Source organism: Magnolia sinica, chromosome 6, assembly GCF_029962835.1.
Source record: "Magnolia sinica isolate HGM2019 chromosome 6, MsV1, whole genome shotgun sequence".
NCBI classification, from domain to species: domain Eukaryota; kingdom Viridiplantae; phylum Streptophyta; class Magnoliopsida; order Magnoliales; family Magnoliaceae; genus Magnolia; species Magnolia sinica.
In genome coordinates, this window is record NC_080578.1 from 45707410 (window position 1) to 45735203 (window position 27794).

General features: G+C 37.5%; 1 long non-coding RNA gene across 1 annotated transcript; it reads left to right on the plus strand.

Annotated features, from left to right (window-relative positions):
* Positions 1-19481: 19481 nt before the first annotated feature.
* Positions 19482-27466, plus strand: LOC131248724 (uncharacterized). The gene is made up of 6 exons (XR_009172374.1): positions 19482-19587; positions 19689-19767; positions 20362-20455; positions 23179-23291; positions 23568-23756; positions 27002-27466. It is a non-coding gene; the product is annotated as an uncharacterized LOC131248724 (long non-coding RNA).
* The last annotated feature ends 328 nt before the right edge of the window (positions 27467-27794 follow it).

Below are 27794 nucleotides of genomic sequence, written 5' to 3' on the forward strand. Positions count from 1 at the left end.
CCCATACGAATTAACTTCTTGATCTCTAAAAAATAGATTATTTGAAAGTTCCACTTATGAATAGTATTTTTGTTCGAGGCAAACTAATCTTCATGCTAAGGGTCTTTCATGTTTTTAGATACTCTTGATCTTAGTAAGCTTTGACAATTTACACATAGCTAATTATGCCCTAAGTACACAATACAATACAACTTCGTTAAATGTCAAATATTATTCACCTTCATTGACTTTTATCAATCAATGAAACTCCATATACATATAAACTTCTTGATCTCTAAAAAATAGATTATTTGAAAATTGCACTCATGAATGGTATTTTTGTTCGAGGCAAACTAATCTTCATGCTAAGGGTCTTGATCTTAGTAAGGTTTAAACAATTTACACATATAGCTAATTACACCCCAAGTACACAATACACAACTTCACTAAATGTCAAATATTATTCACCTCTAGGATAGTCAAATCCATACTCAAGGATGAGCCTACCCAAATCATTTTTTCTCCTTTTACTTAGATCTAAGGATTTAAAAGATGTGAGGTTTCACTTCCTAAAACCCATTATGAATTTGGGCGAACGGTTTTGGTTTGCTCCCCACAGACACAATTTGGTTTGTACATCGAGCCGAGTCGAGTTGAGGTGGGCCAAGCTTGGCTTGACTCGTCCATGCTATACTCGAGTTCGAGCTCGCCCTCGAGCTCAACATTAAAGCTTGGCTTATTTGCCAAAGCTTTCGAGTCGAGCTAGTGGTTCGAGTCAAGTCGAGTTTACCTTAGTAGGGTAAGGGAAAGAAAAAGAAGGAATGGGGACGGGTAGGTTCGGGTAGAATTTTTTAGTAAAAACTTTTGAGTTTTAACTTCTTTTTTTAAACTTAAATATATATATATATATATTATATTTAATATTAATATAATATATATAATATATATTATTAAATATATTACTCGAGCTAAGTCGAGCTTGAGTTCGAGCTTCAAGTCGAGTCGAGTTGAAATACACTATGGTTGAACTTGACTTGAACTCAACTTGAGCTTTAGTAAACAAGCTTGACTTGCCTTGAGTTGGCCTTTCGAGCCGAGTCGAGCGAGCTTTTCGAGCTAGCTTGACTCGTGTACAACCCTAGACACAAGTGAGATTTCCCTCCATGTGGATTACCTGTCATGAGTTTGGGTGAACCCCTTTGGTCGTGGGTTTGCTCCCCACAAACAAGAGTTAGATTCCCCTCCCTGTGGATTACCCATCTTGAGTTTGGGCGATTGATTTTGGTCATGGATTTGCTCCCCACCGACATGAGTTCGATTGCCCACCTTGTGGATTACCCATCACGAGTTTGAGCGAATGGTTTTGGTCGTGGGTTTTCTCCTCACAGACACGAGTTCAATTTCCTAACCCGTGGATTACCTGTCATGAGTTTGGGTGAACGACTTTGGTTGCAGGTTTGCTCCCCATAAACACGAGTTTGATTCCCCTTCTCGTAAATTACCCGTCACGAGTTTGGATAAATGACTTTGGTCGTGGGTTTGCTCCTCACAGACATGAGTTCGATTCCCCTCCCCGTGGATTACCTGTTATGAGTTTGGGCAAATGGCTTTGGTTGTGGGTTTGCTCCCCACAGACACGAGTTCGTTTCCCCACCTCATGGATTACCTGTCACGAGTTTGGCCGAATAGCTTCGGTCTTGAGTTTGCTCCCCACAAACATGAGTTCGATTTCCCTTCCCGTGGATTACCCGATGCACGTGGTTGGCAAGTGATTGTGTGCATCCGCAGGGAATTGTCTCCTTAAAGGGGCAGGGACACCCTATTATTGTTATATTTTAAAAAAAAACTTCCCAAATTTACAAGGTGTTTTTGTCATCGTTACTATAGCAAAATAGATGGTCAAGAAGAAAAGAAAAGAAAAAAGAAGAAATGGAGTAAATATTGAGAAAGTATGAGCTTGCTCACTGTAATATGGAGCAAGGGTATTTTCCCATGTTGTTACTGTTATGGTTTTATGCTTTAGTATGAAGTGAGCTTTTTGGATCTTCCACCATTACAAAGTGCGATTGAATAAAAAGAAAAAGGGTGTAAAAAAATGAAAAGAAAAGAATGATAAAAAGTGCATTAGTATTAAAAAAATAACTTAAGTGTATCATCGGTTTTTTTTTCATTTTTTTGTTTTTAACCCTCACATCTGGATACTCCTGAAATCTTAACTCTCAATTTCATTATCTATCCTCATTGACGAAAGGGTTAGGGTAAAGTCCCATGAGTGTGCACACGGCTTCATTTTTATTAGACTATCTTCATTAGGGAAAATCACACACCACTTTACACAAAGGTTAATTAGCCGTGGAATCAAAGGAATAACCATCTATCCTTACTTAGGATTTTTTTTTAAAACCCTCACATCTGGATACTCTTGAAATCTTAACCGTCAATTTCATTGTCTATCCTCATTGACGAAAGGGTTAGGGTAAAGTCCCATGAGTGTGCACACGGCTTCATTTTTATTGGACTATCTTCATTAGGGAAAACCACACACCACTTTATGCAAGGGTTGATTAGCCGTGGAATCAAAGGAATAACCATCTATCCTTAATTAGGATTAAGATAAATAAGAATGTTTATATTCTTACCCAAAGATGGAGCTAGGCTCGGATAAGGACACTACTTGGATTAGGAAGTTACACATAACAAAATGTTTTTCTAGCTGAAAATATTGAGGCATCATTTAAAAAAGATAGATTTTATGCATCATCTATAAAAGGATTATGCGCTAGAATTAAACACTGGAGAAATTTGAACAATTAAAATTGATAAGAAGAATACCAAAAGCCGATCTACTTGGAAATAAAATCAATACATCAAAGCCTTTTAGCCTTATATTCCAATCTAAACTTCTATCATCAAAGTGGCTAGGGGATAAACATTAGAATTCGAGTAAGAGGATTGTGGTACCTATCAATAGTGGATTAAATGTTAAACTCTTGAATTCTATGGGCAAATCTAGATCAAATTAGTTAAAACCTTGTTAATAGCATAAGCATAAACATTCGAACTCCACATATGGGTAGATGATGTTCTTCACACCCCAAGTGCAGGGTTGTGATGTAGTAATAAACCCGGTAAGACCGAGGTCGAATCCACAGGGACTGATACCTGTACGTTATCTGAAACCAAGTAGAACTAGAACTAGACCAAGATGTGATCTAAACCAAATAGAATTTAAGGAATAATTGTGGAATAATTATCTAAAACTTTAAGGAATTCAGAGGAAGAAACTAGGGATTCAGAGGATCCACTTGTAGAGATCAGGGGGGAATTATGCATGCTTCAGAAATCATGGAAATCAACTAGACTTTCTTTGATATAGTTTTCAAGAGATGACAGGTATATGAATTAGAATGGATTCTATTACCAAACCATGCCCAGGAGACAAAGTAGACAACAGAATTAAACTAATTACCAACCAACCAATAATGTATGAAGTTCAGGAAGGGTACTGTCATCCTACCATGCCCATGGGACAATGATGAACAACAGGGGTTCCTGACTTCATAAACATAAAAAGAGAAAGAAATACTCAAAGCCATTGCAAACCCATTGTAATTTCAGTCACAACAGACCATAAAAGACTAAGAAAAATATTCCTTTAATAATCAACTATATCAAATTCAGTTTATGAATTAAAGGCACACAGTAAAATCTCCCATCTCGCTACAGGCTTCACCTCTTAGCCCTAGCTAAGAGGTTTAGCCAGACATGAATGGCTTGGACTCAAAACAAATAAAAAGAAAAAGAAAACAAAAAATAAAAGAAAAATAAGAAAAACTTCTTATCTTTTCTCTCCCATCTTCTCTCTCTATCTTCTTTTCTTCCGTCCTCCACACGTTGCCAGCAGCTTGAATCCCTCCAGCCACGTCTAGCAGAAAGCCTAGCTCACGTGCTGATCTCCTCTTTCTTCAAAGCCAAGACCGCCACCCACGGTTTCTCTCCCTGACGTGCAGCCCCACTCTCCTCCCCCTCTTTCCGTTCTCTCTCCCTGTTACTTATATGCAGGGAAGACGGTGGAGAGGTTGGTTGCAAGGAACCGGCCCTACGTATGCTGAGGGAAACCGGAAACTCTTACTCACCCCCAGTTACGCAGCCACGCTTGCAGTTTCGCATGAAAGCCTGAGAAATCGCTCCTGCTGGTCCTCCTAGCATCCCTCAAACGGTGTTAAAACAGTGTCCCTTTGGACGGTTTTAGATGTACTTCAAGATGGATGGTCCGGATCATCAGTCCGATCCTGACCATGATTAGTAAACGGCCCACAGCGACCGTATTTCACGGACGCAGAGCCTGCTGCGTAAATCAGTTGGCGCTGATGCTTGGTGGGACCTGTGATTGCAGTCGGTGGAGAAATCCACGCCGTCCACCGAATTCCTCTCGAAATTTCGGCCAGGAATGCATAGTTTTGGATCACCCTTGATGCGGCCCACTTGATTTTCCATTTTACCATCCAACCTGCGTTTGCACGGTATTTTCCAGTGTGTGCTAGCATGAGTTTAAAAAACTTCCTGTGTACGGTCGGTTTGACCTTCTAGAACGAATGGACGGTCCGGATTAAGCACATGATCGAAGGTGGTGGGCCACTAGATGTCAGCCGCAACTCTCTGTTCGCGTTCGCAGCGGCAGAAAAACCGAAATTTGATTCCTGTGTTGCCATGCACGTTTAGTGCAAAAAGTATACTATGTACACTGTATGATTATTATGAGAAATCCACACCATCCATCTTGTTCCCTATTTCATTTGAGCCGTGGGGGCCGAAGTTAAAGCGTATCTGGACAGCGGGTGGGCCCCAAATCAGGGTTTTATGGGCTAATCTGTTAGTTCAGCCACTTTCACGAGGATCCAATGGCTGAAATTTGACGTGTACGGTTTGTTTTTGGTCCTCGAGCCATGTATAAAGTTTCGAGCCAAACAGATGATGGAAACCTAGTGATCTTGCATTCTGGCTGACTTTCAGGCAGCTTGAGCTTCAGTTTCTCAATTTTCGCAGATCCCTGGCGTGTAATTCCATTGATTTTGGTCCCCTGGAGTCCGTCCCTTGCCTTGGTGCATTCTGAACGTTAAATCCGTACTTTTAGTACCCTTTCCTTGTCCAGGCTCGTGAATATGCCCTGCATCACAAACATGATTAAATCAGGCCGTTAAACAGTTCTATGTTTGTAAATCCTGGCAACAACTGGGGTCTGATATGCAATATTCGACCCTCAACACAACCCCCAACCAGCATCTTGCTAGTCCCAAGCAAGGTATGCGAAAATTAAATTGAGAATTACAGGACAATTTCTATAAAATCGAATGATTTTTTAAAAACAATTCAGAAATAGAAGTATGAGATTCATGATTGTTGGCATTACTTTTCCTGAAATCAAGCTCACGATAAACTTCATAATCAAGTTCAAATATTAATCCATTAATTAGAACAATTCTACACATCGAGTTCCATGGGTGTATAGTGTAATCACGGCTTATCATCATTAAGAGATTCAATTGTCAAATTTCTATGATACATTGATGTTCGAATGAACATTCAAGACAACCAAAACCTAAACCAGAAATTGCCTTACAATTCTCTCTCTTTTTTTTTTTTTTTTTTCATTCATCCAGCTTTTGATTTTTCCATCAAGGGGAAAGGGAATCGCATCCACACCTATAAGGAGCAAACCTATGATGAAGATCGTACACCCAACCCTTTCCTGATGACAACTGTTTTTTTAGCTGGGTATTCTTTTTCTTTCTTTCTTTCATTTTTTTTTTAATTCTTTGTATTGAACAAGATGAACAATTCCTCAGGTTGGTTCCTTCCATGCTTAATGATCACCAAGTCACAATTCAATATCGAACTGAAACCTTAATGTGCAAGCGAGATGTGAACTGTGAATCCATGACTCAATCAATGTTTACAATTTTTAATAATGGATTAACAATTCAAACTTAGCTGTGAAATTCAATAGATAACTGAATCCAAGAGTCATAAAGTACCAACATCACGCATCTTGAAATTCTAAGTGCCCTAGATGGCCGTCAAAATCACTTCGAATTCATCAGAAATCCTGAAAAATTAAAAAAAATTTCACAACTTTTGCTCAAGACCAAGAAAATACTGATTAGGAAACCTAATCTCCCACCCCCAACCAAAAATCTACATTGTCCTCAATGTAAAAGAAATAAACATGTTAATGCACATGAGACAACGGAAATATAGGAGGAGTGATGAAAAGATAGTACCTGGACGAAAAGAATCAAGAGGCTTTCCAAAGATATCTACGTAAGAGCGGGTCAGCACAAGAGAGAAACCAACAAAAATAAAATAAAATAAAAATAACAAAAATGAAATCCTACCTACACCACTTTCGCAAGTACGCTCGATTGCATTTAACATATGCAACAAGCCTTTAAACCCCTAGGTTACCCTTAGTGGACGAGTTGTAGTCTCGTGAGGGTTTGCAGTAATGTTACCCACAAACATTGAACTAACTAACTAGGAAAATGAAATGGAATGAAAAGCTGGATTGGCTCCCAGGAGCACTAAGTTTACAGTCTATCCTAAAACAGCATAAAGGAAACTACCCTAGTCCCAAGAAAGCAAGGAAAAACTACTGAGTCAAGCCGCAAGGTTCCTCTTTCGGCCAGTATCTTGATAAGTTTCTCAGTAAGTTCCTCAACAGGATCATCCAAAAGCTCTTTTTGCAATAGGCTTGGACGCCTTGGAGCATGACCTTCCATAGAAACTTATGTACCTCATAAGAAATTTTTCATTGAAGTGCTTGAGGTATCCATAGTATATATGATTCACATTCCGAAGTGTCAGACTTCGGTTCAATTTTCAGCTCCTCCTCCCTTAATGGTAAACATTCAGGATCTGTGGAAGAAGGGGCTTCAAAGTAAGGGTTCTCTCGGTCAGTGATGACTACTGAGATGTTGTCTTGCAAGGCATTCACTATGTCTCTTATCATGGGATCATTTGAATCTGCAAAGTGTGCCAAACAATCATCAAAAGAGTTGGGACATTCAGCTGAGGGTGACTCATTTTCCACATTAAAACTTGTGATGATCTGCCCAAGGAATCCATTGTCTTTAAAGGTAAACGGAGGTGTACTCTCTTGCTCCAGCCCTACACAGATAGATTGAAAATCAATAGGGGAAGCATCGATGTGATCACTTTGTTCATTGAAACTACTCAATCGAGGTGTTGAATTGTCAAACGTGTACAGCTCAGATGGTGGCCTCAACTTAGTGGTTTCAATTTCCAAGGTCGTAGCGAGCAACTCGTCCTTCTCCCGAATCACATCATCATTTAATTCAGAGGAGTGGTCCAAACATGTTTCACAAGAGTTAGAAGGGTTGATTGTAAGGGGCTCATCCTCCACCTTAAAATCAGACATGTCAGGTGAGGGGAGTGGCTCATTATGACCGACCACTTCATGTACATCTTGATCATTGACCTGGACCAAACTTGAGGTTGATTCTAGGGGACTTTGGGCTGTATATTCATGATCATCATCCCAATAAGCATCATTGTCTAACTCCGTGCAGTACACACTTGGGATGGGGTCGCTCTCCTCACATTCTACACCTAAGTTCGGTTGAGGTTTGAAAAAACTAACCTCTACGTCACCATTGAGATCTTGTGTGTCATGTGAGGAAAGTGTGTCATCATCACTGTATTTGAAAGATACCCACGCATCTTGACCATTCCTTTGAACAGTCATTGAGTTCAACTCAACGGGAAATTGAACCATATGCTCATTGATAGAATCCAACTCCTCATTTGTAATTCCAGAGTTCTTCTAAAGCGAGTTAGGATCACTTTTCTCGCATTGTATTTCTGGAATGAATTGTGGTTGAGATAACCGAGCCTCCTCTATCTTATTAAGGCACGAATTAAGCGCTTCCAACGATTTTCTCATTTCTGTGAGATAGGCCAGGCTACGCTGAGCTGAATCCTCTTAGATTGTTTCTGGTTGAATATCAATGGTAGGGTATCCAAGAGGATAATCATTATAACATATAGTTGGTTCATCTTCCAAATTTTGATGTTTCCCCTGGTAATAGTCATACTGATCATATATGGGAGAATATGATGGTTGGTAATAATCCTCGTTTCCATAATTACGATCGTATACGGCCCTATTAACAGATGGAACATAACGTTTTAGTCGGTTCTCAATGTCTGTTCTTGATGGAGAAAAATCTTGAGGTATACGTTGAATTCCACAACCCTCAGGCATTCCCTAATATCTCTTATCCATCTCGGCATATGCACGTACCCATGCTTCCATGGTAGAACCCTAACTCTGAGTCCAATCTTAGAAGAAAGAAAAATCCTACAACAATACATAAAGTAAGAGGAGAAGTTAGAATGATGTTACCAGACTAGAGATTCTTATATTAAGATTCTTGTTTCTAAAAACAAAAGAGGGAAGTTTCTAAAAATAAATAATAGAAAAAGTAGAGGAAATAGAAAGGGATTACCAATTTAAAAGTTTATGTCAGGATCCTACAAGACAGGAAAACATGTTAGTTTCTAAAAATAAAATAAACAAAAAACTTTAACCTAAAGTTAGTAAAATCCTAATCTTAACCTAATTCTAAAACTAATTAATCCCAAAAAAACGTAACTGTCAGTCCCCGGCAACGGCACCAAAAACTTGTTCACACCCCAAGTGCAGGGTTGTGATGTAGTAATAAACCCGGTAAGACCGAGGTCGAATCCACAGGGACTGATACCTGTACGTTATCTGAAACCAAGTAGAACTAGAACTAGACTAAGATGTGATCTAAACCAAATAGAATTTAAGGAATAATTGTGAAATAATTATCTAAAACTTTAAGGAATTCAGAGGAAGAAACTAGGGATTCAGAGGATCCACTTGTAGAGATCAGGGGGGAATTATGCATGCTTCAAAAATCATGGAAATCAACTAGACTTTCTTTGATATAGTTTTCAAGAGATGACAGGTATATGAATTAGAATGGATTCTATTACCAAACCATGCCCAGGAGACAAAGTAGACAACAGAATTAAACTAATTACCAACCAACCAATAATGTATGAAGTTCAGGAAGGGTACTGTCATCCTACCATGCCCATGGGACAATGATGAACAACAGGGGTTCCTGACTTCATAAACATAAAAAGAGAAAGAAATACTCAAAGCCATTGCAAACCCATTGTAATTTCAGTCACAACAGACCATAAAAGACTAAGAAAAATATTCCTTTAATAATCAACTATATCAAATTCAGTTTATGAATTAAAGGCACACAGTAAAATCTCCCATCTCGCTACAGGCTTCACCTCTTAGCCCTAGCTAAGAGGTTTAGCCAGACATGAATGGCTTGGACTCAAAACAAATAAAAAGAAAAAGAAAACGAAAAATAAAAGAAAAATAAGAAAAACTTCTTATCTTTTCTCTCCCATCTTCTCTCTCTGTCTTCTTTTCTTCCGTCCTCCACACGTTGCCAGCAGCTTGAATCCCTCCAGCCACGTCTAGCAGAAAGCCCAGCTCACGTGCTGATCTCCTCTTTCTTCAAAGCCAAGACCGCCACCCACGGTTTCTCTCCCTGACGTGCAGCCCACTCTCCTCTACCCCTTTCCGTTCTCTCTCCCTGTTACTTATATGCAGGGAAGACGGTGGAGAGGTCGGTTGCAAGGAACCGGCCCTGCATACGCTGAGGGAAACCGGAAACTCTTACTCACCCCCTGTTACGCAGCCACGCTTGCAGTTTCGCATGAAAGCCTGAGAAATCGCTCCTGCTGGTCCTCCTAGCATCCCTCAAACGGTGTTAAAATAGTGTCCCTTTGGACGGTTTTAGATGTACTTCAAGATGGATGGTCCGGATCATCAGTCCGATCCTGACCATGATTAGTAAACGGCCCACAGCGACCGTATTTCACGGACGCAGAGCCTGCTGCGTAAATCAGTTGGCGCTGATGCTTGGTGGGACCTGTGATTGCAGTCGGTGGAGAAATCCACGCCGTCCACCGAATTCCTCTCGAAATTTCGGCCAGGAATGCATAGTTTTGGATCACCCTTGATGCGGCCCACTTGATTTTCCATTTTACCATCCAACCTGCGTTTGCACGGTATTTTCCAGTGTGTGCTAGCATGAGTTTAAAAAAACTTCCTGTGTACGGTCGGTTTGACCTTCTAGAACGAATGAACGGTCCGGATTAAGCACATGATCGAAGGTGGTGGGCCACTAGATGTCAGCCGCAACTCTCTGTTCGCGTTCGCAGCGGCAGAAAAACCGAAATTTGATTCCTGTGTTGCCATGCACGTTTAGTGCAAAAAATATACTATGTACACTGTATGATTATTATGAGAAATCCACACCATCCATCTTGTTCCCCATTTCATTTGAGCCGTGGGGACCAAAGTTAAAGCGTATCTGGACAGCGGGTGGGCCCCAAATCAGGGTTTTATGGGCTGATCTGTTAGTTCAGCCACTTTCACGAGGATCCAATGGCTGAAATTTGACGTGTACGGTTAGTTTTTGGTCCTCGAGCCATGTATAAAGTTTCGAGCCAAACAGATGATGGAAACCTAGTGATCTTGCATTCTGGCTGACTTTCAGGCCCCTTGAGCTTCAGTTTCTCAATTTTCGCAGATCCCTGGCGTGTAATTCCATTGATTTTGGTCCCCTGGAGTCCGTCCCTTGCCTTGGTGCATTCTGAACGTTAAATCCGTACTTTTAGTACCCTTTCCTTGTCCAGGCTCGTGAATATGCCCTGCATCACAAACATGATTAAATCAGGCCGTTAAACAGTTCTATGTTTGTAAATCCTAGCAACAACTGGGGTCTGATATGCAATATTCGACCCTCAACAATGTTACCTTATATAAATATTGCTTACTCCAAGAATTGTCCTAAAATGTCAAAACAAGGAAGAAAATGCTAGATGCCCAAAATTTGAAAAGAATTCATTGGATTTATCTTAAAAACAACGGAAAAAAAAAAAAAAACAAAGTTTAAATAGAAAAATAATAATAATAATAAGAGATGAAGAAAATGATAAAGGGGATTAGAATATTGTTCAAAGGAAATTAGTAATATGGGTCAATTGTTAATCATCCTAACTGTTTATATAATTAAACCTTAGTAGTGTAAACCTCTTGTATGATTGGGCCTTTTTTAGTGATATAAACTGCAATGTGACTGACTGGTCAGTTAATAATTGAAGTTTGATGGCTAGTAATCTAATTTGTTAACATCTTATGGCCCTTGGTGGATGCCATATGCATCAAAATTTGTTAGGGATGGAGTATAACCATAGCATAGTGTGGCCTCGAATGTCATATGTTTTGGAATAATTGACTATCAATTTGTCAGTTGCTTACTTTAGAATTGTTACTTTTCCTATTTGGATGACTTGGTTCATGGGTCATCCATAGTTGCCTTGTTTAACGATTTTTTTCATGGTTGAATGTGGTCTTTTAGGATTGTTGACTGTGTAGTAATCCAAATCTTTGTTTGATTTGGCCAATTTGATCCCTTACATTCTAATCCAAACTCCTTTAGGTATTTCTTTTCTTAATTATCAATTTGTTAATCGCTTATTATTGAGTTGTGATTTTTCTTTGGAGTCTTAGTGCATCATTAGTCATCCATACCATGTCCTTTCGAAGTGATTCATACTTTTTTAATTATGATTGGCTCCATATTCACTGATCCAACCCTATTGATATAATTGGGTTTGATTTTAAGCAATCCAAACGATTAACGTGGTTCGATCCTTATCCGATTTTCTAAAGCACTCATATTTTGTGATTATCTTTAGTTATCCAAACGCTTCAAATAGTAAAAAACTTCGAAATCATTAATGATTTTGAGGAGGATCTCGAGACTTTCTGCAAGAAGCCTTATAACAGAAAGTCATCTCGGGACTTTCTGTTTTTCTATTTCATCATTTATTTCCTTTACTTCAAAGGCTAAATGAGTTCTAATGCTTTATATCAACTTCAGGCTTCCTAATTTTTTTTGAAGTAAGTTCGTAATTATTATCACTGTTTGAAAGCTACTTCTGCTAGATATTTTTGGACTGCCATAGTTTAGATGCTTGTTTAGCACAATATGTGCGTTAGATCAGGAAACTTCTTCTCTCCGATGGAAGTCATTATTTTACACCATTTTCTATGATCCAGTCATGTCATTAATTTCTTGTATTGGACAGTTATTAATGATTTTGAGGAGGATCTCAAGACTTTCTGCAAGAAAGCTTATAACAGAAAGTCATCTCTGGACTTTCTGTTTTTTCTGTTTCATCATTTATTTCCTTTACTCCAAAGGCTAAATGAGTTCTAATGCTTTATCGACTTCAGGCTTCCTAATTTTTTTTGAAGTGAGTTTATAATTATTATCACTGTTTGAAAGTTGCTTCTGCTAGATATTTTTGGACTGCCATAGTTTAGATTCTGTTTTACCACAATATGTGCGGTAGATCAGGAAACTTCTTCTCTTTGATGGAAGTCATTATTTTATAAAGCGGATGATCCAGGTATGTCATTAATTTCTTGTATTGGACAGTCCTGGATTTTGGTGCTTGGGAATGATTGTGGGGTCATCTTGCATCCTGTGCTCCCTCAACGTTGCTGACAACAAATAGTCTGTATTAGAAATCCATATTTGGACTCATTTTAGAATCTCATTTTAGAAATCCATATTTGCATAATGGATGTGAAATCATTTACTGCTTACCATATTAGTTACTGGTGGCATATTTTAGAATCTGATATTCTGATGATGTTAAACATAGGATAATGTGCTTTTTCTTGTTTATAAATATTGAATTTGAGCTTAACTCTGTGCTCCCTCAACGTTGCTGACAACAAATAGTCTGTATTAGAAATCCATATTTGGACTCATTTTAGAATCTCATTTTAGAAATCCATATTTATATAATGGATGTGAAATCATTTACTGCTTACCATATTAGTTACTAATGGCATATTTTAGAATCTGATGTTCTGATGATGTTGAACATAGGATAATGTGGTTTTTCTTGTTTATAAATATTGAATTTGAGCTTAACTCTGCTATTGCTACCGGAGCTCTTTTGGTTGGAACCTTGTCCTCCATAAAAGTTATACAAGTAGAACTTGGAAGTAGACATTAAATATGCCTTCAAATTAGAATTTCTGGACTCGGTTTTATTTCTGGAGATCCAAAGAGGGGTTTTCATAATCGAAGTGGTAGAAGATGGATTGGCATTTCTAGAATCAGCTCTATTTCTCAAGGTCTTAGTGCTGCCTGATCTGTTTTGCGAGGAGGGAGTTGATGGGAGTGAAGAACCTGAAGAAGAAGATTTTGGTGAAGGTATAGAACTGGGAGTCACAGTGGGTGTAGCACCAGAAACAAGTTTCTGGCAAAGTGCAACACACTTCCAGTTGCTTCCACTTCCTGCAACAGTCAAATTTAACCAAAAGTTACACAAGAACTAGTAGAATAAATAACCAAGCATCCACATTCAACATATGGGTAGGTCCTTACTCCTTAATGATGAATAAACTAGCCTGATTTAAAAACAAATCAAACCCAGCGAGTGACTCAGTTCAAGTCATGCCGAGTCATATTGACTCGACCGAGTGGGCGAGCCAACTCGACAAGTCATCCCGAGTCTAAACTGAGTCAAGCTAGCTAGTGAGTTTTATGGTGACTCAGGTTGATTTTTGGCCAATTCAAGATGACTCGACCTAGTTTCAAGTCAAGTCACCGAGAACTATGATCCAGTTTAGATGACCAGGTGACCCAGGCCATTTCTCCAAAAAAATGTTGTACAAAAGTGTCTCAATATGGATTCAAGAGTACTTCATTTACTAAAACAATTAAGCAGATGGAAAACATTAGTCTTCATTCTTAGTTCTTTACAGACAAAATGCAAAAACTCTTACCTGAAGCCTTCGCAGTATTATTTTTTATTTTGATACACTCAGAAGAAGCCAAAGTTTTCTTGGTTGGTTCTGCTGTTGAGGGAGGGTTCACCCTTGGTAAAATCTTCGGTGGCTTTAAAGAAGAGTTCCAGTCTCCACTTCTAGTGGCACCCTTCATTCAATCAATAAATCAAACCAGTTTCAGTTTAACCAAATGCCAAAACTTAGAGAGCTACATGGATAAAAATTCTTACTGCTCGTGGACGAACAAGAACCTTCTTTGAGTTTTCTAGCATTTGCTTACTAAGACCATGACTCTTGGAAGAGCTCAAAGGGTTGCTGACGGGCTTCATCTGAAATTTCAAAATGTACTGATTTACCACATGCTCTAAGATGAAACATACAGCAGGGATGGACTGCAGCCATGAATTAACTTACCCTATTTCGAGAAGAATGCTCCGCCTGAGACACTGTAAAATGCTAACCATCATAAGACTCAGAATACTTTACAATATATACCAATACTCACAACTAAAATGAAGGAAGAATGGTGCCTATGGCAAGTAGTTCCCATTAGATAAAATTTAACAGTCTGAAAATATGATTTTAAACAACAGTGATATTTGTATATAGTAAAAACTAAAATAAAAATGAAACCACGACACTTGGATCCTTCAAAAAAGTTGAGTACCTGAGTCACATATGAGGTTGAATTTTGATCAAAGTTCCTTGGGGAGCCCTGGTCTCCTGGCTAAAGGTAGGCTGGTTGGTGATAGTTGGGGGATGTTTCTAGCTAGATTCTCTAGCTGTTTGGGGTTGGTGGACTCTAAAAAGGCTGAGGCCGAGGCATTACTCAAAATGGTTAAGATTGTGGTGGCTAAAAACTTCCTGCTACTGTCGAAGGGGACTACCCAAGGAAGATTGCTGGTATGATATAAGAGATTAGAGATAGTTGTAGGGGTTGTGTAATCTTTTCTATGCATGTCCTGAGAGAAGCCAATGAAGAGGCCGACTTGCTAAATCGAAAGTGGACAAGACAGGACTCCTTACTAAGTTTATAAGGGAAAATTAGCCCTGCTTTCTGGTGGGACGTGAACAAGGTATTCATCAATGGTAACCGTACACCGATACAAGCCATAATGGCCGTTACGGCTGATTTGAAATAAATAAATTGTATTGAACCCATAATGCCCGTTATAGAGCTATTCCAGTCATGAAGTGCCATTGTGCTTTATTTCGTCCAGTGTTTTGGTGGGGGTTTTCCCCTTGTGTTCTAATATATTTTCTTTTTCTCTTTGAACAAAATGGTTATCCTATTCCTTTAAGAAAGGGATAAAGGATCTCCTTCCACAAGACTTGAAGTTCATATCGACCATGGTTTTTGAACTCCAGATCCATCAGCTATTTAAGCATAGGGGAGTTATTTGATACTCCAGCTGCATATAACACTTGATACATGGGCACTTAGAAAGGGTACACGTCGAGTACATTAATCCAAACTAAACTGGCTAAATTGTGGAACCTATTGTAATTAAGTTTAAGTATTAAAGTCTGGTTCATTGAACAGTCCTAACCTCTAATTCATAGACATTGTATTTTGAAATAAGATCATCGGACAATTTTCATCCATCACACTGCCAGAGTATCAAAGTATTTCTCTTTAGCAAATATAGCAAACTGTACCACCTGGACTGAAAACCCAACTTGTGAAACTGTTAAGGAAACAGTTTTTAGATGATTATGCTTAGCAGTTGTAGCCAGTTCTTACATAACCATATCCTGAGAATTTTAGATTCAAAGGATCCACAATACCCAATCCCATGCTGTGTCGACACCCACATGGAGATCAAGTAATGCAGATCAACATTAAACACAAGCTCACATTTTAGTTAACAATGCTGAAACTCATCACCAAAAAAGGAGGAGCGGCAGAAAAGAAGAAGAAGAAAGAGATTCACAACCAGTACATGGTATATCCACTTCCCCTTGTCAAGCTTTGCTGCTAGAAGATGCCACTTTGGAAGCATTGCCTCACTCATAACGGTGGCTCGTATATCCTAAACAATTCAATTTCAAGGCTTTCAAGTGCTGAAGCATCGCTGCATAACGCAGAGGTTGACTCAGCTGATTTCCTAAGATCTTCTTGAATTCCAGGTAATGCATGTGTCGAGGACTTCTTGAATGTTTTACTTGCAACTTCCAATTCATCAGGATAACATTAAAGACATTAAAAATGACTGTAATGTGAAATTTGCAAGGAATGTCGAAATGGGAAAGTCAACTTTTTTTCTTTTTTCTTTTTTCTTTTTATAATGGGGAAGTTAACTTATTAAAGTAAAAAAATGTACATTTCTCTTATGCACGTGTATTCATAGAAGCATACCTTCACTTGTGAAGAAGACACTATCCCAACCTAAACTTTTGCGCAAATTACACTTGTCTGATGGCACCAACACAGGAGCCTCTTCCATTTCCTTGCTCGAGTTTGGTTTGTTGTCCCTTTCCAGGCATTTTCAACCTCAACACCTCCATTGCGACCATTACAATTTTCTAAAAGCCCCCTGTCAATTTAGTTCCAAGTGGGAAATTGACTTTAGGTAATTCTAGAAAGTAGCAAGAACCATGCCAAAGAAAGGTCAAAAGATTTGTTATAATAGTAATAATAACATAAGAAGGTTCCTTTATATAATACACTACTTTTACAGATCAACTACAACCAATTTTTGATACAATTTCTTCATGTCAAAATCTTAAGTTGGAGAGTTGGTCCGCGTTGCTTGATGGGGTTCTGTAATAGTATGATTTTTATGCTGGAAAGGTAAAATTGTAGTTCCCCATTTGCGTGCAAGAGATGTAGGGTAATCACTAATTTCCTCTTCTTCTTCTTCTTCATATTCTTTTTTTGGATTCTTTTTTTTTTTTTTTTCCACTTTGAATGACGTAGCTTTGGGTTTCCCTCAGTTCTTCATAGTCAACCTTCTGGTAACATTGTTCGTGACCACTCAAATGCACATGGCAACTCCATTATTTGTATTCCGGTTAACTTGTTTGACATAATATCTTATACAAATTGAGAATGCAACTCATAGGAGTTTGTTCAAACAGCTAGTGTAGGAGAATTCAAGAAATGCCTCAAACTTCTTGCTTTTCATGGACAACTCAATACCACTATCCACTTGAAAGCTCATTCGAGATAAGACATACTAAATTTCAATACTATTTGGCTTGTCGGCTTTTAACTTCAAGACTTTAGGCAACACTGGCTAGTTTTCTACAACTATTCTTATAACTCTTTTTTTATTTTATTTTATTTTTAAACTCATTTTTTTCCACTGTCTCTCTCTTTAACCACTCTTACCTTTTTCTTTTTCACTCTCTTTTTTCGCACTCTTTTCTTCACTCTCTTTTTTTTTTCCACGTTCTTTTTTCACTCTGCTTTTTTCCATTTGCTCTTTTTTTCCTCTCCATCCTTTTGTTTTCATTCCTCACTCACTCTTTTACACTCTTTTTTTCCAATGTCCCTCTCTTTAACCACTCTTTCCTTTTTCTTTTTCACTCTCTTTTTTCGCACTCTTTTCTTTACTCTCTCTTTTTTTTCCACGTTCTTTTTTCACTCTGCTTTTTTCCATTTGCTCTTTTTTACTCTCCATCCTTTTGTTTTCATTCCTCACTCAGTTTTTTTTTATTATTGGACTCACTTTTTTTCCACTCTTTGTTTTTTTTAATATTTTCCACTGTCTTTTTTCTTCCACTCCCACTTTTTTCCACATTTTTTTCCACTCTTTTTTTCACTCTTTTTTCTTCAACTTTTTCTTTTCTCCAATTCTCTTTTTCACACTCCCTCTTTTCTTTAAACTCTCCTCTTTTTGTCTCTCTCTCTCTTCCAGAATCTCTTTTTTCACTCTTTTTTTCCACTCCCTTTTTTTTTTTTTCACCTTCTCTTCTTTTTCTTTCTTTTTTTTTTTTTTTTCTACTCCATTTTTTCCACTCTTTTTTTCTCTACTCTTAATTTTTTTTTTTTTTTTTACTGAATCTCTCTCTCTCTCTTTTCTTTTGCACTTTGTTTTTTACCCACTCTCCCCTTTTCTTTCCACACTCTTTTTATTTATGTACGGATTTATGCACAGACTTATTTATGTATTTATATATATATTTCTTTAAACGTATTTATTATGTATATATTTATTTCTGTTTATTTATTTACATGTAGTTACTTATATATTTATTTATTTATATGTATTTGCTTTTGTATTTGTTAATGTACTTAAGTATTTCATTATTTATGTATTTAGTGATATATATATATATATATATATATATATATATATATATATATATATATATATATTTGTATAAGCTTATATATTTATATGTATTTGTTTATGCATTATATTTATGTATTTATTTATTGATTTATATGTATTTGCTAATTTTATTTATTTATATATTACTTGTGTTTTTTTGTATTTATTTAAATGCATATAATTATTGTTATCCATGTTTATTTATAATTAATCTGCATTTATTTATGTATTTGTTTATTTATATTTATATGTATTGGCTTATTTATTTCTTCACTTATGTATTGGTGTGTATTATTTGTATGCATGTATTTATGTGCATTTATTTATATATGGATTTATTTAGGTATTTATGTATTTTTTTTGTATTTATTTATATGTATATAATTATTGTTATCTATGATTATTTATAATAAATCTGCATTTATTTATGTATTTGTTTATTTATATTTATATGTATTGGCTTATTTATTTGTTCACGTATTTATTGGTATTATGCATGTATTTATGTGCATTTATCTATATATGGATTTATTTAGGTATTTATGTATTTGTTGATTAAATTGTATTTATTTATGTGTTGATTGATTTTTTATTTATATGAATTTAATTATTTATTTATAAATGTATATATGTGTGTGTGTGTCTATATATATATATATATATATATATATATATTATTAATTCTTTCTTTGTATATTGATATGTATTCATTTCTCTTTATTTGTTTTTTTATAATGTATTTATTAATTTATATGTTTATATTAATTTGTTTATGTATATACATATTTATATGTATTAATATATTTCTTTATTTATATTTTTACATATTGAGTTATATATATTGATATAGTTTTATTTATATCTATTTCTTTTTGTGCTTGTTTATGTATTTGTATTTACCTATTTGTTTATATTAATGTATACATATATATTTTTCTATATTTATTTATACATATTAATGTATTTAGCTGTGTATATGTGTAAATATTTACTTATTTATATTTATTTAAGGATTCCTAATTCTCTTCTCTTTTCCTAAATTCTTTTTCCCCACTCTCTTTTTGTTTTCACTTTTTATTTTTTCTGCTTTCTTTCTTTTTTTTGTTGACTCTCTTTTTTTGCACTCTTTTTCTATTCACTCTTTTTTTTTCTTTTTTTTTTTTGATTTTTTCTTTTTGTTTTTTTTTTTTTTTCCTTTTTTGGTATTCTCTTTTCTTTCTTTTTTTTTCCTCGCCTTTTTTTCACTTTCTTTTGGTGATCTTGATGGTGGGCAGTTTTCATGCTACCAATGCCTTACTCGAGTAGCATGGGGGACAATACGTTACCATGAACCAGCCCTCAATTTTATGGGCTGGAACTTTCCAAGATTATCCGCTTGTAGGTTGCAACTTCTTACATGCTTGATTTTTAGCCTTTCTTTACCCCTGTATTCTTTATAATGATATATCCCCTGTTAGTTGTTTTCTTCATTTTTCCAGGTTGGGCTACAGTTGATGCTTTCTTTGTATAATAACAAACCAAATGGGATACTGGCAGATGCTTGGCAAGATTGCACAGGTCACTTTCTCTTCTTAGTTTCGTAGCTCGACTAGCGTTGCTTGTATGGTCTTTTCTTATTTAACATTGTCTGAATAAAAATCATTAGAAAAAAGGTTTACATTTTTGTGCCCCTCTTCTTTAGTTGGTTTTGTTGTGGAATGAACCAAGTTGCTTGCCGATCTCCTGTTAGTCTTGGTGAAATCCAAGTCATAACATTTTGGCAACTAGGAGCGACACTCCAAAACCAAGTTGGGATTTACTACAAACTGTAGCTAAGGGTCTGTTTGGGTAGGGAATCCCACATAATTGGGATTAAGTGTGATCCTAGTTATGGCAGGCTCATGCCCTCCACATCGAATTTTGCTCGTATGGATCCTGGAGCCTACCAAAATTAGAATTATGCTTAATCTCGATTTTGTAAGATCCTCTCCAGAAATAGACCCTAAGGTATTATAGTATTTGTATTTCGATATAGAATGCCTAGCTCCATTATGTTTTCAATAGAGCAGCTAGTTGACATGCCCAACTTCTTTAGGAGGAGCTTTGATGACTATATAGTAGTATTTGAATAGAATTATATAAAGAAAAACTAACAAAAATTTGTCCAAATAGGTCATGGCATTGATAGCTTATTTAATGGGAGTTGAAGGGGAATTGTGGAGCCCATCTTATACTTGTTCGCAGTGCTGTTATGGTTAATTGGAAGGTTAGAATCCTGGTCAACATTTTTGCTTTTTCTCTTTTTGACAACTAACTGTATTTTCTAGACTGAGCTTGTATACTTGAATGCTGGCCTGCATCATGTATATTTTAGAGGATGACCTTGTAGGGAAAGATTGTTATATGGGGTCTAATTGACAGCTTCATACGAACTAACATTCAACAATATAAGATAGAAACGACAGATGAGGTTATAACTACAGGGTGTTTTGACCAGCGAACAATGCATAAAGAAAGGTGTATAACCTTGGAGACATTGTTGCATGACAATATTTGTTAGGTGATGCAATGAAGAGGAAATGAGAAGGCTACCTGTCTTCCAACCTCAATGTCCAACCCATACAATAGGTTGGCCACATCATGAGGATCACCTAAAAATCAGTCACATCCACCCACATATTTTGCTATTTATGAATGGCGGAATATTGTTTTCTATGGTGTAGATTGGATTTTTTTATTTTTTATTTTTTTAAACGATGAAAGGGTTATATTTTGTATCCACATGGCCCGTAACTTGTGGTCCAACAACCTTGTGAATAACTTTGTGAATAACTTATTATGTTCCATGCTATGGTTGAACCTAGTGGATAACTTCCAACTTTTCATGTGTGTGAGACATAACCTATCCATTAGCTTCATCGCATCATGAGGTCCCTTTGTGCAAAAATTAGCCCCCTCCAATCATTGAGTCGACCAAACTAGTATTTTTTTCTATTTATCAATGCCTAGACATTGTTTTCCATGGTGTGACCCACCTGATGGACGCAGATTGCATCCTACCCCTGCCCGCCTCCAACTGGGAACAAGCAGGAGGTTTGAGCGGCCACTGTGATGTATGGGTCATCATATCCACACCGTCCATCCATTTTTTCGTATCATTTTAGGGTATAAGCCCAAAAATGAGGCAAATCTAGAGCTGGGCTTCGAACCGAGTCGAATTGGTTGGGTCCAACTCGACTCGGTCCAAGTTCTGCAGGGCCTGACCCGAACTCGGTCCGATCCGAGACCGAGTCCGGGTCATCTGACTTGATCCGATCCTAACCCATGCTGGCCTGAACCGATTCGAGTCCGAGTCGGATCAGAATGGGCTAGGTTCGGATTGGTATGAAAAAAAGAAAGAAAAAAAGGTTCATATATCCTCGCATCTAGCGATATGAAATTATCAAGAATTTTTGAAACATGACCACAACAAGAGAAAAAAGAGAATACGAAAAGAAAAAAGGATGGAGTTTTTACCTGGAGCAACATACCCAATGGATCCCTTCACCGCAATGGAGTTGGTTTTGTTTGTGGAGTTATCATCAACAACCACGGAAAGGAACCTTGCGATGCCAAAATCACTCACATGGGCCATCTTGTCATTGTCTAGAAGAACGTTACTTGGATTGAGATCACAGTGAAAAATGGGGCGTTTGGCAATGGTGATGAAGATAATCCAAAGCACAAGCCACATCAATGGCTATGTTTAGCCTCTGAAGAGCGAAGCACAACAATAATGAAATCAAACATAGCAATAACGATGACTGGTATGATTACTTTCAAGCTTATGACCTGAGCGAGTGGCCTGAGGCTACCGAGCATGCCGAGCTGCCTTCGTTCTGGTAGAGAGGGTTTGGGGATTTAGGGTTCGGCACGGCGGGCGTTCAGGTAGAGAGGGAGGTAGGGTAAAAGGTAAAAATAAAATAAGTTAATATATATATATATATATATATATATAGGTTAGGGTAAAATGGATTTCAGATCGGTGCGGTCCGATTTAACTTTGACCGAACCTGACCGAATTAACGGTCGGATCTACCTGATCCTGCTCGAACCTGGCCGATCCAGGCCGTTAGTTCGGCTCAAATCAGGTCGGACCTGGTCAGATCTGGTCGGATCCACCGGATCGGGTCAGGTTTGCCCAGCTCTAGGCAAATCCAAGGCTCAAGTGGACCACACCATAGGAAGCAACGGTGATAACGATTCTCGCCGTTGAAACTTTTCTAGAGCCCACCGTGATGTTTATTTGCCATCCAACATATTCATAAAGTATGAAGAGAAAACACAAATATCAGATCCATCCAAAACTTCTATGGCCCCCAAGAAGTTTTCAACGGTAAGAGTTTAATCCCGATTGTGTTGTAATCCACTTGAGCCTTGTATTTGCCTCATTTTTGGGCGTATACCCTAAAATGTTACGAAAAAAATGGATGGACGTTGTGGATAAGACCCACACATCACGGCGGCCACTCAAAGCTCCTGCCCGTTCCCAGCTAGAGATGGGCGGGGTAGGACACAATCTGCATCCCCACTTGATGAGTAGATCGAGTTGACTTTTGCATTTGGAGATCCTTATGGTAGAATCAACCTATTGGAAAGTTTGGATGTGACTTGAACATTATAGGTTGGAAGTTATTCACTGGATAGACCTCAACAACTTGTGTTCAACTGATTGGACTTGAGACCTTTATATTAATTCTGTACTAAGAATATATATTTTTTTAATTTTTAAATCATTTTTTAATAGTTTGTTAAATAAGAATGCTTGAGTACTGCGCAGAGAAGGAAGTTGTTGCTGCACAGATTCCAAGAGAATCATTAAAGTTCAAGTGATTTTAGCCTGGTACTATACTATCATATTCCTATTTGATCTTTAAGCTAATGTGCTTATTGTCCCATTACTATGTGATCTATTAGCCAATTTGCTTCTCATTGTTGCTATTTCTCTAGGTGCTATTATGCTACCTTGCTTCTGCTTTTGTAAGTGAGTTCTAAGCTATTAAACAAGAATGCGTGAGTCCTGCTCAAAGAAGGAAGTTGTTGCTACACAGATTCCAAGAGAAGTATGCATTACTGTCCCATTACTATTTGATTTATTAGCCAATATGCTTCTCATCGTTGCTATTTCTCTAGGTTTTATTATTCTTTTGTAAGGGAGCTTTAAGCAAATGATGATAGAAGCTGAAATTAACAAGTAACAATGAAGTATTAGAGACGGGGCTGTAAACTTGAAAATTTTTGTTTCAAATCTCAGGAATGATTGGAGAAAGATGATTCATAAAGCTAACCCAAATAGTTGTGACAAAGCTAAGATGATGATACACACATGTAACGTGTAGGAATTTGAAAATATAACTTTTGGAGAGAATGGAATGCAAAATTAGAAGAGCACAAGCTTGAAAAAGTGGTTCACACAGCATTTGCGGCCCACCAGATGCCTAGACTGCCCTAATTTTCAGGCCATGGGACACCACCTGAACTTCCTGGATCTTACATAGCATGGGAGAATGATTTGAAATCCTACTCATGTAAGTCACTATAGCAATTCTTGTTTTAATTTCTTCTCTTTTAATTTTATTAAAATATATGTCACTGTCTTTCTCAATGTCAAAAAATTACTTTGATAGAATCTTGCTTTTATAAAGATAAATTTGAACAGGTCATGAAATATTTCCTTTCTTCTTCTTCTTCTTCTTCTTCTTTATTTATTTATTTAATTAATTATTTATTTTACAATTAGACAGGCAGTATAACATAACATGTTCCATTTGGTATTATCAATAATTATATGACTTTTTTTTTTCATGTTGGGGCTCAATTGTTGATTAGAAGGGTAGGAATGCAAATTGCATGTGGCATTCCACATGAACAAAGGGCGCATATAGTTTAAGGGTTTCTAGAACTTATTAAACCTAACCAGTTTATCAGATCAAAGAGTGGAGGAAACATGGTTATTCCCCTCCTAACTTTCATAAAAACAAAAACAAAACAAAAAACTGAAAGAAGAAGATGGTTCAAATGTAGTTGGGCTATGGATGTCCTGCCCTGGTGAGTAGTTTATTTTGTCCATAATGCACAGTGACAGTAAAGATGTTCTCAGGCAAGTAGATGTGGATTGGATGGTTTTTCTTTTTACAATTCTTCTTGACTACTTTGAACTTGAGAATGTGAACAATATTTTCATTTTAAATTGCAAGCACAACACAAAAAGTGCTTAATATGTTTACAGGTGAGTGCATGATTTCCTTTTCAGATCTTATCTAATAAGTTATTTTGATTTTTACAACCAATGTGGCTTGGCCGTTTCCAGCACAATGAAATTGGCTTTTCGGTAATGTTCTTCAGATAAAGTGGTATTCCCTTATCAACTTTGTTTTTAACAGTATTTCCAGTCTTCCTTTAGAGTCATAGATTCTACTCAATTTTTATCCTTGGATTCAAGTCTTAGCATGGGGAAGAAAATGTTGATCTTTTCTCCTTTGCTATGGAACACTTCCTAACATTCATGTGCCCGAACATGCACAAGAGATGTATGCACAACCACATTCAGTCACAAGCATGCACAAGCCCGCACATGCACAACCACATTCACTCACAGGCATGCATGTGCCCGCACATGCATAAGAGAGGCATGCACAACCACATTCAGCCACAGGCATGCATGTGTCGTGCATGTAGCCACCCATTTTTTAAAACCAATTTGGCTGTACACACACAACACATGGATAAATAACAGTTAACCCCTCAAAAGTTATCTGAGTTCAGTCGTATTTTCCTTTAAAATGCTTGTATGTGGTGCGATGCATAGGGATTGCATGGTGCAAGTGGCAAACATGGGCTAATCAGGATTGTTGATCTAGTGGGCCATTTTGTGGATCAACTCTGCCAAAAATCTCGGTGATTGAAGGCTTCGACCATCCAATTGTTGTGAGTTTTAATCCATTGTTCTAACCGTTCCTTCTGCAGGTCACTTGCCAGATGGATTCAACAGTGCACTCTTGTTGTGAAGGATCTATAAAAGGCATCCTCAAGGGCCAAAAAGAAAGTCCATATGCCAATCTCTTGCTAACTCTGAAACCTTAACAAAAAGGATCCATTAATGCAACCATGATTGTCAACGATGAGAAGGAAGGTTAAATGCAATCTGGCATTTTTATTTATTTATTTATTTATTTTAAATATAAAAATCTCTCCTTGTTGATCTATTAAGGTTTTGATTGGAAACTGGTATATCTTTCTAAAATTGGCCCCTTACCTCTCCTTCGAAACTATTCAATACATTGTCAAGGCCTGGTTTCATTAGAATTCCTCTCACTACAAGAAAGTGGAGAATATCCAACGAATTTTTACCGGCGGCCATCCCCAACTGTCAGATGCTCGGACGACTTAAAATGAAATGCCCTATCTCTCTGTCTCTCTTTACTTCTCACTATCTCTCTCTCTCCCTCTCCCTCTCCCTCTCCCTCTCCATCTCCATCTCCGCCGTCTTGTCTCTCCCTCTCCTGCCCTTGATCTCTCTCCCTCATACTCTCTCGATCTCTCTCCCTTCCTCTCCCTCCCCCTCTCAATCTCCCTCTCCTCCCTCTCTCTCGATCTCTCTTTCCCTCGTTTTCTTCAACGTGTTGTTCCTTCTTTGATCTTTCTCCAACAATCGAAGAAAATAGAAGAAAGAAGAGAAAATCAAAGGTACTCTCTCTCGATCTCTCTCCCTTCATCTCTGTCTCTCTCACTTCTCCTTTCGATTATCAAAATTTGGGCAGCAACCATCGCAGAGGCAGCCATATCCGCTGCTGTCCATGGCCGCCGACATCTGCATGCTGGTCGTTTGAAGAAATGCTTCAACCAATGACGTGTACCACTGTTGTACATTTAATCTCTCTGTTTCTTTCATACTTTTTTGGCCCATCCATGAGTGGACTAGCCTGATATATGGGAGGGGAACAATCAACATTGATCCACCTCATTAGAGACAATGATCCCACACATATACCACTTTAGACCATGTGTTTGTGCAGATAGGGCATTCCTCCTCTGTTTATTCACTTCAATGAATGTAATTAAGAAATACAGATGGGAACATTACAGGTACGAATTCCAAATGTAGTATGGATTGATCGGATGGTCAGTGGGAGCGACACTGGGTTATGCACAGACTGCAAAGCTTAGCCGTTGGGTTTGTATTATTCCATTACATTATATTGTTTGTGCATTCTTTCATCGGTCAATACAAGTTTGGATGTTCCCAACAATTGAGTGTTTACAATTATTATCCCTTGTCATGTTAACTTTGAAAGTAAATCTTAGTGTTGCTTTTTTTTTTTTTTTAATTAACTTTTCTAACTAGTGCTACAGATGGACTTTGCCTTTCATAGTTGTACCAACGACTATTGGAGCTTCCCTAGATATAAATCTAAGCAATGTGTCCCTTTTTATCATATTTGTGACATTTGCCAGCATGGTTGGTCTGTTATTCCCTCTATATATGTTCTTATGAATCATTATCTTTTGATTTTGAATTGAATACTGAGTAGTTTGCAAACAGGACAATGAGATTTCCCATGTAGAAGGATATTCTTCTATCACATTCTTTCTTTGCAGTTTAAATCCACCTGTCCAATATTTCTTCTATTTGCTTTTGCTTTCAAGTCAGTTTTTAATAGAATGACCTTTATTTTTGATGTAACCTTCCCCTTGCATTCTGGTTTAGAATAATATATTATATAAAGCTGTTTTTCTTTCTTTTTCTCTACATTACTAGCATCTCTTTGTACAGGTGTTGGCATTGGATTTACTTAAGCTCTCCTTCTATGATGACTTTCTTAAATTTATTTATTAGTGTATGTATGCAGTGGGCCCCATAGTGGCGAGGCCCCACCACTGACGTGATCTCTCTCTCTCTCTCTCTCTCTCTCTCTCTCTGTTTCAATCCTTGCCCATCTCTTTCTCTAAAATATAGGGCCCACAAAGTGGGCCATGATGAGAGACAACATGCACCCCACCTTGTGGGGTCCACCATGAATTTTTATATCATCTGACCTATTTATTAGGTGACTCAGATTTGGAAGAAGAGAAAGTACATATGTCAACATGATCAAGAACTTCTGTGGGCCCACATCGTGGGGGCCACCATAATGTTATTTGTTATTGTTCCCAGATACCTGGATGAATAGAAAACATAGATATCAACTTGGTTCTCAAATTCTGTGGGCCCCAAATTTTGTCAAAAAACTGTGGGATCTGGACATCCCCTGTCAACCTGGGGGTCGAGGTTAAAATCTATGCCATACATCAGGTTTTGGTGCGGGACCCATACTGTTCAATGTGGACATCCCACCTTATTGTTAGTGTATGTATGCAGTGGGCCCTAGAGTGGCGAGGGCTCACCACTGACACAATCTCTCTCTCTCTCTCTCTGAAATATAGGGACCCACAAAGTGGGCCATGATGTGAGACAGCGTACACCCCACCATGTGGGGTCCACCGTGATATTTTTATGTCATCTGACCTATTCATTAGGTTACTCAAATCTGGTAGAAGGGAAAGTTCATATATCAGCATGATCCAGA